Source organism: Rana temporaria, chromosome 6 (assembly GCF_905171775.1).
Source record: "Rana temporaria chromosome 6, aRanTem1.1, whole genome shotgun sequence".
Classification (NCBI taxonomy): Eukaryota; Metazoa; Chordata; class Amphibia; order Anura; family Ranidae; genus Rana; species Rana temporaria.
The window spans coordinates 91,886,855-91,902,587 of NC_053494.1; the positions used below are offsets into that span (position 1 = coordinate 91,886,855).

The window sequence follows — 15,733 nt, forward strand, 5'->3', positions numbered from 1 at the left end:
TCTGTTTGTAAATGCTATAACTTTTTCCCAAACCAATCAATATATGCTTATTGCAATTTTTGTTACCACAAATATGCAGAAGAATACATATCGGCCTAACCTGAGGATTTTTTTTTTTTAATTTTGGATATTTACTGTAGCAAAAAGTAAAAGATATTGGGGGATATTGTGTTTTTTTTTCAAAACTGTTGCTCTTTTTTGTTTATAGCGCAAACAATAAAAACCACAGAGGTGATCAAATACCACCAAAAGAAAGCTCTATTTGTGGAATAAAATGGACATACATTTTGTTTGGTTACAACATTGCACGATCATGCAATTGTCAGTTAAAGCGACACAGTGCCGTATCGCAAAAACGGCCTAGTCATTGAGCAGCCAAATCTTCTGGGGCTAAAGTGGTTAAAAAAACACTTAAGTTAGCTAATTTTTTTTTGTGAAATATGATGTTATGCCGAGTAAATAGATACCTAGCATGTCACGCTTTGAAATTGCACAATGGCGCCAAACTTCGGTACTTAAAAATCTCCATAGATGACGCTTTTACATTTTTTTACAGGTTACATGTTTAAAGTTCCGGAGGAGGTCTAGTGCTAGAATGATTGCTCTCGCTCTAACGGTCACGGCGTATGTAACCTGTGTGTATCTGGCTCTGATACTAGTCAGTGCCTCACCAGCCACTGACCTCACTGTAAGTCCCTGAATCACATATAGAACAAGCTAAAAATGGACTGTGATGTTCCCATATTCTTCAAAAGTCTTATAATCCAAGGGGTTGATTGATAACAGTGAGAAGATATTGCTATCCACTCAGCAATAGCAGTATTTCTCAGTACTGTGGCCTGCGTTTTGTAGCCCATTCATAAAATGCAGACTGTGGTATTAAGTCTGCAGTGCTTAACATGGAAGAGAGAACCCTGTAATCGAAAAAGAGATGATTATGTGACTTTGACGGGTCCACACAGCTTTTTTTCTTTACAGCCCAGTTCTTTCTTTCTTTTGCTCCCCACTGATTTCAGTAAATGAGAATGGGTGGTTGTCAAAGAACTATAACAAGGAACACTTTAGGTCATGTCAAAAAACATTTGCAAATAGTCAAACATTTTTACGTATCCACATAGAATTAACTATTGTGCTCTATGCTGCATTACATTCTGGGTACATTTAAAAAAGAAAATCAGTTTGAACACATTTCATTCACATCGTACCAATGCTCCTAACTATAATCCCATAACATGTATTCATATAATGCAGACAACACTGTTATTATTCGATAATACTATAAGGGGAGATAGATTGCTGTTGCTCTAATGCTGCTTCTATAATCAGTATGTACCATATGTCTAATGTATGTATATATATTTAATGAGGTACACATGCATATAATTAACATATTGGTGATAGAGTGAATATGCTTTGATGCATTAATTGGCCATGGAAGCTGTGGGCTGGTAACCTAGCAACATTTTGTATCCTTAGGCAACAGTATGAGAAGAGGTTTTGGAAGAAATAGTCAGGGCTCAAATAAAATATTGCTGCTATTTGTGTTTTGTGTTTTTTAATCTGCCCAACAACGAATTGGCCAAAAGAAAAGCATAAAAAAGGCAAAACACATAATGTAATTTTTGTGAAAAAAGTGTGCGCAAAAACGCACCGCAAAAACCACTGCAGAAACAGATCAAATGCAAACTGCAGAGGTGTCAACCAGGCCTTAGAGGCAGTAGACCCAAAGCAGAACTAAAGTCATCGATTTAACAGTTTCAAAAAACACTTACATTCCCAAGACATGACACGAATGTAACTGTCACATTGAATGTCCTCTCAAACCATCTGTCAAATCTTTAAATGGCTGGCATCATTACTGATCACATGTGCAGCATCATGACAGTTGCAGATCAAACAGGGGCCAAGATGGCAGCTTTAAGGGAGAAGAAGAACTGGTCCCTACATTGCCCCGTCACATTTCCACTTAAAGTGAAGCGCCAGACAAAATGTGAAGCTTCACTTGATTGGCTCTTCCCCAGTTCCACTGCCACATTTGGTGTGAACCAGGCAGGAAGCAAACCCAAAAGTGAAACTAAACCCATCAATTGAACAGTTTAAAACAATACTTACATTCCCTCACATGACAGGAATGTAACTGTCACATTGGCTGTGCTCTCAAACAAACTTTCACCTTTGGTACTTTTAGGGGGCAGGTACCTGGTTTTGATAGGTACCCACTCCCTCTTTCGGCTGCCTTTGCCATGGTGACCTCAGACAGAAGTTCAGCCCCCCTCTTTCTTCCCCCACCGGCGGGCCATTCACAAAGTGCATTGCGCTTCATGCATACACAGCAGGGAACGGCTGTGAAGCCGCAAAGCTTCACTGCCAGTTTCCCTTAGCCAAGATGGTGGCAGCAGCACCCAGAACCAATTGAAAAAATGTACTCGGATGAATACACCACTGCATTCGTGGACAGGTAAGTATCCTAATATTAACCACTTGAACACTGGGCACGAAAACCCCCTTAATCACCAGACCAATTTTCAGCTTTCGGTGCTCTCACAATTTGAATGACAATTACTCAGTCATACAACATTGTACCCATCTGAAATTTGTGTCCTTTTTTTCACACAAATAGAGATTTCTTTTGGTGGTATTTGATCACCTCTGCGGTTTTTATTTTTTGCGCTATAAAAGAAAAAAGACTAAAAATTCTGTAAAAAAAAAAAATCTAGTTTCTGTCATATTAGCAGGTTATTTATCACACACTGCATATGCATACTACAAATTACACCTCAAAACACATTCTGCTATTCCTCCCGAGTATGGCGATACCACATGTTTGAGACTTTTACACAGCGTGGCCACATACAGAGGCCCAACATGCAGGGAGCACCATCAGGCGTTCTGGAGCACCCAGGCCAATTCTGACATTTCTCTCCTACATGTAAAAATCATCATTTATTTGCTAAAAAATTACATAGAAACCCAAAACATTATATATGCTTTTTTTTTTCAAAGACCCTAGAGAATACAATGCGGTTGTTGCAACTTTTTATCTTGCACGGTATTTTCGCAGCAATTTTTTGAACGCATGTTTTTTTAAAAAAAAACTGTTTTGTGCTTAAAAAAACAGTAAAGTTAGCCCAATGTTTTTGCATACTATGAAAGATGAAGGTACGCTGAGTAAATAGATACCTAACATGTCACCCTTCAAAATTGCACACGCTCGTGGAATGGCGCCAAACTTTGCTAGTTAAAAATCCCCATAGGCGACGTATTGTAAGGTATTGGAGTATTGGGGTTTTGTGGAGTATGGGGGGTATTGCAGAGTATGTGGGGTATTGCAGAGTATGGGGGGTATTGCAGAGTATGGAGGGTATTGCAGAGTATGGGGGGGTATTGCAGCGTATGGGGGGGGTATTGCAGAGTATGGGGGGGGGGTATTGCAGAGTATAGGGGGTATTGCAGAGTATGGGGGGGTATTGCAGAGTATGGGGGGGGTATTGCAGAGTATGGGGGGTATTGCAGAGTATTGGGGGGTATTGCAGAGTATGGGGGGGTATTGCAGAGTATGGGGGGTATTGCACAGTATGGGGGGTATTGCAGAGTATTGCGCAGGGAGGGATGGCTGAATCTGTGACTGCGATTGTCACAGATCCAGCCCAGAGTGCTGCTGCTGCCACCCGCTCCCCCCTCTCCTCTCACACTGTACCGAACGGACCGTACAGAGAGGAGAGGGAGGAACCGGCGTCATTACATGACGCCGGTTTGTTTACAAGTGATCGCGCCGTCATTGGACGGCGCGATCACGTGGTAAGGAGCCGCTTCCATTGGCTCCTTACCGCGATCCTTGTTGCTGCGGGTCCCGTGGACCCGGCGAGCGACGGTGATCGCGTGTGCGCGCCCCCTTTGGGCGTGCGAATCTGATTCACTGGGAGGACGTATATTGACGCCCTCCCAAAGTAAGGGAACCGCCTTGTAGCCGTATTTCGGCTATAGGGCGGTTACCAAGTGGTTAAAAGTCAGCAGCTATAGTATTTGTAGCTGCTGACTTTAGTTTTTTTCGGAAGGAGCCCGGAGTTCCGCTTTAAGGTGAAGGGAATTAGAGGCACAGAATGAAATGTTCAAACTAAAGTCAGATACTGAATTGTCTTTCAGCCTCTTAGGAAGAAAAAACATAATGGGCCAGATTCACATAGGTTAGCGGTTCTTTAGATCCGCGTAACCTATGTGATTTAAGATCCGCCGCTGCAATTTTTTAAAGCAAATGCTAATTCACATAGCACTTACCTCAAAACTTGCAGGGGGTGTATCTTAAATACCCCGGCGGAATTCAAATTCCACAGCTAGGGGGAGTGTAGTATTTAAATCAGGCGCGTCCCCGCGCCGATTTAACTGCGCATGCGCCGTCCGCGAATTTTCCCGGCGTGCATTGCTCCCAATGACGTCACTAGGACGTCATTGGTTTCGGCGTCAGCGTAACTTACGTCCAGCGCTTTTGTGAATCGACGTACGCAAACAACGTAAAATTTCAAAATTTGACGCGGGAACGACGGCCATACTTAACATTGGCTGTGCCTCATAGAAGCAGGGGTAACTATACGCCGGTAAAAGCCGAACGCAAACGACGTAAAAAAAAAGCGCCGGGCGGTCGTTCATTTCGGAATCGGCGTATCTCCTCATTTGCATAATTGTCGCGTAAATAAAGCGAAACGCCACCTAGCGGCCGGCCTGGAATTGCAGCCTAAGATTCGAAGGTGTAACACAGTTACACCTGTCGGATCTTAGGCATATCTATGCGTAACTGATTCTATGAATCAGTCGCATAGATACGACCAACGTAAATCAGAGATACGACGGTGTATCAGGAGATACACCGTCGTATCTCTATGTGAATCTGGCCCAATATTGTTAACTAATAGTACCATCATCCAAAAATGTAATTGAATAGAGATAGGACTTTTGATCCCCAAAGCCAAAAAGACCAAGAAAGTGGGACAGTTGGTCTATTGCGGTACAGGTAAATAGATAAACTGTAAATACATATATGATAAAGTATAACTTTTTATTATTATAAAATCAAATAAAACACAAACAAAAATATACAATAAAAAAACGTCATGACAGACCATACATGTCACCAAACTGATGATCCCCAATAGGGGAAAAATCATGGTTGAAGTAGGAGTCACAGGAATGCACAGACAGTAGCACAGGGCTGGATGGGGGCGAGAACCACATGAGTTAACTTTTTTCATTAAACAGCAGGTGATTGGTTGGTAGGATTGCACGGCAACCAATCACCAGCCTGTTAATGTGAAAAGTTAACTGCCCTTATCCAGCCCTGTAATGCCGATCTCAGAAGCTCTGCTTGCTGAACACCTGTGTAAGGTAGGAGAGTTCTACCTACACAGTGTGTGTTTGTACGGTGGGGTGCAGGGGACAGAGAACACTACAGTGGGGTGCAGGGGACAGAGGACATATACTTGTATATGCCCACCCAAGTGCATGATTTTCTTTACTTCGTTGCTATGTGCTCTAGCCCCGGATCTTTTGTAGACTTAGCAACGTCTCTGATTGAAACATGATGGAAGTCTGTGCATTTTCTTGCTGTATAGTGAATGCAGTTTTGTAACTTTATATCGATATCCTTTCTAAGGAATTAAAACTTGCTTTTTATTAGGGTTGGCATCCAGCTGGTGCTTTCCTAGTCTGGCCAGTACAAAGAATAATTATTGCCAATGTTTATACACGAAAGAGAAAAAAAGGCCCAGAAAAGGTTGCAACTCTACATCTAATTCATCAAGAAATGTGTGTTTACTGCATGCTAATATGAATTATACATTTTCATATACCGTTTACAATAATATAAAGTGGGAGTATCTTTGTCTTTCAGCAACCTCTTTTAATATTTGTTAATCTCTTTTCCACATCATTTTAGTGCTGCAACACAACTCCAGCCGTTACCTTCAGCAATTTCAAGTGTAGTGGAGTGTAATGGTAGTATCTGAGCACATCATTTGTTTTCACTAATGCTGGTCTGCAGCTGTTTGGGCTGAATTAAAATATGGATTTGTCACATTATGAAAGCCGATAGACACCTTGAGAACAGATTTTACAATGACCGTTTTCTACGCTCTCTTGTTATTTTTTGAGCTTATCGTAAAGCTCAAAATACACTGGATATTCAATAGTTTTAGGGCCCTGAGAACACACGTTATATTGTAATAAAATGATAAAGTAGAAACAGGCAATCAACAGTAAAAATCCTAACTGCAATATTACTTTCAAACATTGTAGTCCCCACCAGATAGGAGTAAAAAGTATACTAAATGCACATATTTTTGCAGGTAAATAAAAAAAATTGCAATTTTTTTTAAGAACCTGCAGAGCTATGTGCTGATAGCAGGTGCAATGTCAGGCTCCTGCAGAATCCAAATACAGCCTGCCTGCACCTCCTGTATGGGCAGCCATTTAATAAAGAGCAGGAATAATTAATGAACTATGAGAGTGCTCCCCAGTGTCTTTGCAGTTCTTGCAGAACTACAAGTAGTCTGCCATGATGGTGGACGGTACTTGTAGTTTATTTGTTCACACAACTCTGTGAATGAATGAATAAATGACACTACTGTGTGGGCAGAGCCCCACACAGCCTCTCTACTTTTAAAATGTTTAAAATGTGACTAGAAGAAACTAGAAGAGACAGATGACTTACTTCTGATGGTGTAAGTTAGGAAAATGATGGTGTGGGACCCGACATTTGGCAGTGGAAAGATGAAATACAGCAGGACTGAGCTGAATTCACTTGGTGGGTAAGTATTTTTGTGAAAGCAAAACTTTACCTCTGCCCTTAACAGGTACCCACTCCCACTTCCTCACATGTCACCTAGGCAAGAATGATATATGTTTAGGCATGCCCTCTGCCCCCACCCGCTGCCCGCAGCTTCCTGGGACCCATCACATGTCTAAGGCCTTGTACACACGACCGAAGAACTTGTCGTAAATGAAACATCGTTTTCCTCCACGAGTTCCTTGTGAAGCCTCATACACACGACCGAGTTTCTCGGCAAAAACCAGCAAGAAACTTGCTGGGAGATATTTTTTTGCTGAGGAAACCGGTCGTGTGTACATTTTCGTCGAGGAAACTGTTGAGAAACTCGACGAGCCAAAAAGAGAGCAAGTTCACTATTTCCTCGACGGGAATGGAGAAACTTGCCTTGTCGAGTTCCTCGACAGCCTAACAAAGAAACTCGACGAGGAAAACGATGTGTTTCGCCCATCGAGTTCCTCGGTTGTGTGTACGAGGCTTCAGGCTTGTCGAGAATCTTGACAAGCTTTCTTTGCGTACACACTGTCAAGACCAAATCTCGTCATTCTCAAACGCAGTGATGTTCAACACGTACGACGGCAGGGGAAATTTGATTCCACTGGCACAACCCTTGGGGCTGCTTTTGCTAATCTCATGTTACTGCGTGTTAAGTAAAAGTTTGGTAAGAGACGATTTGCACTTTTCAGTCTGTTACAGCGTGCTATCTCCATTACAAACGCTAATTTTACCAAAGGTGCGCTCCCGTCTCATACTTTGGTCTGATCATGCGCAAGTTTCTTGAGTGCATACCCACGAACGAGGAAATTGAGACTCCAGACGAGGAAAAAGAATACTTGTTCTCTTTTTTTCTCATCGAGTTCCTCGACAGTTTTCTAGATGAAAAACATACACACGACCGTTTTCCTCTGCAAAAAAGCTCTGCCACCAAGTTTCTTGATGGATTCTGTAGAGGAAAACGGTCGTGTGTACGAGGCCTGAGGCCTCGTACACACAACCGTTTTTCTCAACAGAATCCAGTATGAGATGGGAGCGTGCCTTCGGTAGAAGTAGGGTTTGAGAGAGCACATTCGTCACGCTGTAACAGACTGAAAAGCGCAAATCGTCTCTCACCAAACTTTTACTTAACACGCAGTAACATGAGATTAGCAAAAGCAGTGGAATCAAACTTCCCCTTATAGTGCCGTCGTACGTGTTGTATGTCACCTCGTTTGAGAACAACGAGATTTTGTCTCAACAGTGTGTACGCAAAGAAAGCTTGTCAAGATTCTCTACAAGCCTAACAAGGAACTCGTCGAGGAAAAGGATGTTTAATTTACGTCGAGTTCCTCGGTGGTGTGTACGAGGCCTCAGAATGATGCTAGCCCAGTCCAAAAGCACTGTGCAATCTTTTGCATGGGCAATAGGGATCTGACTGTGGTTCCTCAGGAAGTCACAGCTGGCTGAACTCCAGGCACTGGTAAGTACCTGATTTTTGTAGCAGCTAAAGCTTATTAATATATATATATATATATATATATATATATATATATATATATATATATATATATATATATATATTTAAAGAATTAAGTTCTTCTTTAAAGTTAAAGGATCAGAATAGAATAAAAAAAAAAAGGACGAGGGGGGGGGATTCCTCTTTAAATACATCCTAATAGGTTCATCTACAGTACTAGTGTAGTAAAGTAGATTTTCTAATCCTCAAAAGTGGCCTTCTTTTAAGGGATTTAAAAGAAATATTGATTTACATTTCTTACTAAACAAAAAGCTGTGTGTTATCTAAATTTCAGATCTAGGCAATTCTTAGAATTGCACTGACTTACGGCATTGGCTTTAGGAATGTTCATGACAACTAAATGTATGTGAACCATTATCTCAAGCTCTGCCTGAATAGTGTCCAACTGCAATCACCTCTATACCACTACAGAAAATGTGTAATGTAATCATATGATAGAGTGCATATGTTTTATATATAGGATGGTAACATTGGGTGAGCTAATCAATATTCAACAACTGCAACATTTACAATCCCTATGTTCTTTTACAACCTAGATAATTTTCCTTTTAAAACGGCCCCAGGGAAGACATATCCATTAGCCCCTATTCCATATGTGAATTACAATGACCATCTAAACCTTAATTTTTTTTATAGAATTATAATTATTGTTATTTAGGTGACCAAATAGTGCTGAGGTTATCATAGAAGGTAAAGCAATTGAATTAGCTGTAAAAAAAACTAAAACTAAAACAAGCCAGTGTGCGGGGATCGCCCTGTCTTTTCTCTGCTCTCCCTGTCTGTCCGTGTTCACCCGATCCGATCTTCAGACAGATGGAAAAATAGGGTTTTCCTCCGTCTGCAGAATCGGAGGATTGCGGAACCGGGTGAGATCGGGTGTCAGCGGATGTTCATCCACTGACACCTGCAATCTCATAGGGATCAATGTATGTCTCTTTTTACACAGATGGATGAAAAAGCGGACATATGGTCCGCCCATGTGAAAGAGCCCTTACTTGTGGCAAAATAATTTGGGAACCTTTTGTAGGTTCAAGGACTGTGGCATACAGTGAATAGGTTCAGGTTTTAAACCCCACTTTAACTGTTTGCACAATTTTGCTACACCCACAATTCATCATTGTGCACTGCGTTTGCTGCTTAATTTTTTACCTTTGGGTGCCCCTGAGTACCCCAAGTGCATGCGGGACACTGGACAATGCACTAGGGACAAAAGGGAGGTGAAATGATTTGATACAGTAATATAATCTGTAAAGAATACAGTGTAATGTATGTGTTATGTTTTTTTTTTTTTTTTATTTGTCCACAGGGAATGGAGCCCAGAACGCAAAGCATCGGGCGAATGATTCGGAGGAGGACACAGTGGGGGGAAATCAAAGGTCCTGGTGACAAGGTAAGTACGCTGTACCAGGATTCTGTAATGCAATCCCAGGTGTGACTCTGGGTTACCGCTAATGGTACTGAAATTTAACCCTGAGCCACACTCGGGAATACCGCCAGGAGGGTTAATCCAATCAATACCCTTGCTTGGAACATCATTGTTTGTTTTATGCACCACCAAAAAATTTTAATTCTCCCTCCAGAAAAGATTATACAGTTGTTGCAAATAATTATCTGGTGTATTTTTGGACTCGTATTTATACTCAATTTTATCAATTTTTATCAAAATTATTTGTTTAACTATGCTCAAAAGAGGGGCCAGCATAGCATTGGAAAGCCACAACTGCAGCACTACAGTATTAGACAAAAGTATTTATCTTTTCTGAGATGTAGTTTGCAGACAGTCCCTATTGGAAGCTGAAACTTTTATAAAAAAATAAAAAATCCACTAATAGAAATGAATTTAATATAGGTATCTATGTGTTTAAATTGTTTCCCATAACATTAAGTCAGATTACAACATTGTTGTGTGGATTCAACTGTTAACCATGACCAGGGCAATTTGTGCTATTCAACGTTGTACTACCTTAACTGCATGGTCATATACACAAATTAAATGTATCTAATTTTTTTCACACAAGTAGAGCTGTCTTTTGGTGTTATTTGATCACCTCTGGGTTTTTAATTTTTTAACATACAAATGAAAAAATACCAAACTTGTTAAAAAATATGATATTTTCTACTTTCTGTTATAAAACATATCCAATAAAAATGTAAAAAAAAAAAAAAAATGTGAATGGACACAGTGGGAGCAATCAGCAGGTCTGGTGGCCATCTACGATCGTTTGAAGGAGAACGGTGGTTTGCCTATGTAAACAAGGCAGACTGTTGTTCTGTCAGACAGGAAGAGAGAGATCGTGTGTTCCTGCTAATCAGGAACACAGATGTCTCTCTTCATCTAGTGCATCCATCCCCCACACAGTTAGAAATCATTCCCTAGGAGCACACTTAACCCTTTGATTGCCCCTGATGTTAACAGTGCATTTTTTTAGCGCTGATCACATTATTGGTTTTGCTGGTCCCCAAAAAGTGTAATTTGGTGTCAGATTTGTCTGCTGCAATGTCGCAGTCCCGCTTAAAATCACTAATTGCTGCCATTACTAGTAAAAAAAAAAAAAAACTTCCATAAATTGATCACATCGTTTGTAGATGCTATAACTTTTACACAAACCAATCAATATATGCTTTTTGGGATTGTTTTTTACCAAAAATATGTAGCAGAATACAAATTGGTCTAAAATGATGAAGACATTTGATTTTTTTTTTTATTATTATTATTGGATATGTTTTATAGCAGAAAATTCATTTTTTTTTTTTTCAAAATTGTTAGTCCTTTTTGTTTATAGCGCAAAACAAAAAAAAATCCAGAGATGATCAAATATCACCAAAAGAAAGCTATATTTGTGGGAAAAAGGGACATCAATTTGATTTGTGTACAACGATGCGCGGCAATGCAATTGTAAGTTAAAGCGACGCAGTGCTTACTCGTAAAAAATTGCCTGGTCAGGAAGGGGGTAAAACCTTCTGGGGCTGAAGTAGTTAAGGACTTGACGGCCCACTTCCTGACCCACTCCTTAACAACCAGCTATTCTTCACACAGAAGGAGGGTTAATGCAGCATAAAGGACTATGTTAAAAATGCATGTGAAACTGTGCACTTGTGCAATGTACTCTCACAAAAGTGACATTTGATTCCATTTCAGACCCCTATCCACTAGTCACAAAGGGGTTAAAAAGCACCTATTGTGAAATAAGCATAGGAGAATACCTGTACTTTGCAAAGTGCAGTTGTACTCTGCAAGTGCAGTTGCTCCAGAGCTTAGTAAATGCGGTAAAGCTTCACTTTGCAAAAAGTACCCAATCACATGCAAGAAAAATAAAAAAAAAAAAGAATTTTTGCTTGCACATGATTGGATGATTGAAATCAGCAGAGCTTTTGCTCATTTACTAAGCTCTGGCACAACTGATCTTGCAGAGTGCAACTGCACTTTGAAAAAGTGCACAGTCTATTTGCCTTTAGTAAATACAGTAAACCCCCATGTGTCAAAGATATCAGTCGATTTACCAATGAGTAATAGATTAAAGAAAAACTCCAGGAATTACACATTTTAAAAAGTGTTATACTCTCAGTACTCTGACAGGAGCAATGTGGCTTTCTCACACAGCTGTCACTGCACGTTCCTCTCCTCTGCTGTCCATTTACAGAATACTTTCATTCATTCATCTAGTGGGTTCACAGAATACAAAGTGCTCTGTGATTGAGCTAAAGGAAAAGAGAGGCAGTCAGAGTGGTTACATACGATAAAACGGAGGGGTGACATACAACTAATTCACTTAACCCATTGTAAGCCAGCACTTTTTAAAAAGTGGGTGAATTCCTGAAATTTATTTTATTAATTTGCTTATGTTAAAATTGAGCTTGATTCTGCTTCTTCTGCATTCTAAATCGTACTATTGGTAATTTAGGGCACCCATGAGTTTTAAAGGAGGAAAGACAATCTGGGGAATAGCTTTTACAAGAAACAGTGACATATTTCAAGTGGTTCATGTATAGTTCTATTGAAGTTATATTTCTGTATAAAACGTCATTTGCTACTTCTGTAGATTCCCTGATTGTTTTAATCTACAGTTTCCATTAAAAGAAATTTCTGCTAATTAAATTTTGTTCTAACATATGTTCAGTTTGATGTTTTCTGTAAGTCTGAAATCCAGGGAAATATTAAAACTAAATTTAATCCACTAGATAAGAAACATCTGCTGCACACTGGTAGAATCACTTCCTTCAGCAAGATTGATTGCACAAATATTACATCTTGGGTACCTCCATCTAAAGGACTGCCCAACTAAAGTGATGGTCCTTCAGGTGGGGGTGAGTGTGATGTATTTTTCAATGCAGTAGTAGTGCAACGTGGTCCTTTCTTGCTTAAACTCTGTTACAACGTTTAACAGACAAAGTTTACTTTTCAATTATAACAATATATAATGTATGCACGTTGTTTATTGTAAATATGATAATTTATGTAAATGTTTATTTTACAGCTTTCCATTTAGCTTTTTTTACATTAAGCTTTTGACCAAGAAATCTCCTGGTGGAGAGCTAAATAAGGTAGGGGATACAGCCATGTACGGGAAGCTGTCACATATATAGCAGCTTCTTAGCACAGGCACAGCCAGCTAATGTACCTCTGTACACCAGCTTAGAGTTCGTCCTAATTCCTGAAAATTGGTGGTCATTTGTTTAAGCATTTATTGCTGCCATAGCGGCTGTAGTAAGAACGACCTGCAACTGATACATGTGTTGGTAATATTATTTAAACTGGCACAAATTCTTGCCTCAATTAAGCCCAGGAAGTTCTTATAGGAGCTACTTCCAGAAATATGGCAACAAGGCTATACTGGAGAACTCTTCTGGATATGCTTGTGATTTTTATGATAACGTTTTTAAAGCTTTGTGTAACGGGAGGGCCCATGGGACCCAGAGGCTCTTGCAGGGTGTGGGGTACTCCTGTTTCAGCTTCACCGATGACTCTTGTGTCTAAAGTCATCCTATGTCCACTAGGGGCATAGGATGACTGAAAAATGATATCTTGGACTACATGAGATGGGGCAGTAATGTAATCCACAATATATTCAAGAATGTCTGGAAGAACTAATTACAGGTTGTTGATTCTGAACTCAACAGGTCAATAGAAGAGTGACTCATTCATGTGGGAACACAGACTGTTAAGGGGGTAATTAAGTCTGCTACTGTCATGTAAACTAACCTTAGTCTGGCTTCTAAAGACCTTTCATTGTGTGATGCTCATTAACACTGTATTGTGTGAATTTCTATTGATGATAAATGTGTATTGTATAGCAGGTGAGAAGAGCCGGAGTCATGATGTCTGACTTGTCAGCTGTAGCTAATTAGCTCATGTGGATTGTGTAAGACCGGGTGCCAGAAAGTCTAAACAAGATGTGTATTGGAGGCTCGTTAGGAAGCATTGTATAATGTTGTGGGTGGAGTTTAGTCATTGTTCATTTGGTTGCTGACTGTATATAAAGAGCCTGAGTTTACCATTGAAGATTCTATTGCATAGATATTGGGTTAAGATTTTGGACATTATAAATGCAACCTTTGGGACCAATCTGGAACTTGAGGCCAGGGTTTGCCTATTAGGTTGCATTGAGGAGAGAATGGGGCAGAGGGATACATTAGAAGCAGTTATAAGATGCCTGTTCCAGGCGAGGAAACTGATAGCACTAAAATGGGATGCACAAAATCCACCCACCGTAACAGAATGGGTTAATGCAATGAATAACACAATAGGGAAGGAGATGGGAACATGGAAACCTCAACAAATGTAAAGCAATATGGGAGCACTGGTTACGCAAAATAGGCCGCTCACTTTAATTAAGGAAAACTTGTAAAGAACAAATTAAGAAAGAAATATGGATAAAACGTGTATGCACTTTAGTAGTACGATAGGAGGGAGGTGGGGAGGGGAGGGCTGGGAATGGGATCAATGGATATTTTTAGTCTATGTAATTAATTTTTTATATGCACATAAAATGTATGGACTGCAAAATATGGATATGTCATTTTCTTTAACAATTTGATTACATTAAGCAGTCGTATATTGGCCAATAACGTAATAGTAATTGGAAGAAGTTAGAATGCATTCAGATGTTCCTTTCCCCCTACATGAAATCCAATATTTGAAGAACATTTGTGAGTTATCCCCAGTGATGCAAATGTCCCATATTTCAAGCAGTGCTAATCAAATTATGTGTATAACTACTTTATTTGCTGTGATGCATGCTGAATTGGCACACTTATAATGCCTCAGATATACAGTTTAACAGAAAAAAGCATGCATGGTTTGGGTAATCCTCAACTAGCATTACTTGCAAGATTAAATAAACATATAAAGTAGACCCAAAGCCAAAAAATGTTGTTGCCCATGTTAGAATAAGTATTGGTTATCACCCTGGTCAGGTTTTGTTGGTTTCTTTTTTTCTTTTTTTTTTTGCTATCTGTATATTTCCCATGTCTTCCTGTCAAAAACAGAAAGTGAGAGAAAATCCCTGGTTGTCACTAGGGTCACCATAACTAGTATTCTGATTGGAAGAGTTCCCCTTTATTCCTGTTCTGGTGACAACCCAAACGTTGGGGTTTTCCTTCACTTTTAACCGTTGGTGATAATGGTAAAGCGGATAAATGGAGTGGGTTTATCTCCCTATCAGGCATAGACTGTATTAAAAAAAATTACAGGTTTTGTATTTTCTCTCCACTTTACACATAAATAATATTAAAACATTTTTGCTTTTATACTTTAACAAAGTGAACTTTTCTTGTTGCACACTGGATAGAACATAAGTACTGAGCAGCGGTTCTCAACCCTGTCCTCACGTACCCCCAACAGACCATGTTTACAGGTTTTCCTTTATCTTGCACAGGTGCTTTAAATCAAAGTCAATGGCTTGGTATTTTGGACAGCTAAAACAGAAATTCCCAAAACATGACCTGTTGTTGGCACTTGAGGACAGGTTTGAGAACCACTGGGCTAGAGCATTGATAGACACCTTTTACCCAAGCTATACAAGTATTAAAAATTGAATGCAACCCACTGCTATAGAGTAGTGTATAGTATGCATTGTTTATGCAATAACATTTATTGGCTGACATTTTCATCCAATATTATATAAAGAAGTTAGTGTGTATGACCCGCTAACTTTTCTTATGTTGATAACCATCCTTAGTGCACATCTGTTTATTAAATATAGTGCATGCCATGAAAATTCAAATACAGCACAAGTGTAACCTAAGGCAGTCAGGTGCACTTATTTTGACTAGGTTTTCATCTCCAGAGAAGGATTTCACACACATTCTAATCAGGCTGCCTGGTACCAGTTTCCAAGTTGTTACTATATTATTGGATTATTAGTGTGAATAAGGTTAATGGAAGTATTTTAATATGACTTAAACCA

The 15,733-nt window shown here is 39.7% G+C and overlaps 1 protein-coding gene across 5 annotated transcripts in view; it reads right to left on the reverse strand.

The window, feature by feature from the left end:
- The window catches only part of RBFOX1 (RNA binding fox-1 homolog 1), a 1,331,074-nt gene that overhangs the window by 693,223 nt on the left and 622,118 nt on the right, over positions 1–15,733 (reverse strand). The gene's annotated exons all lie outside the window — the stretch shown is intronic.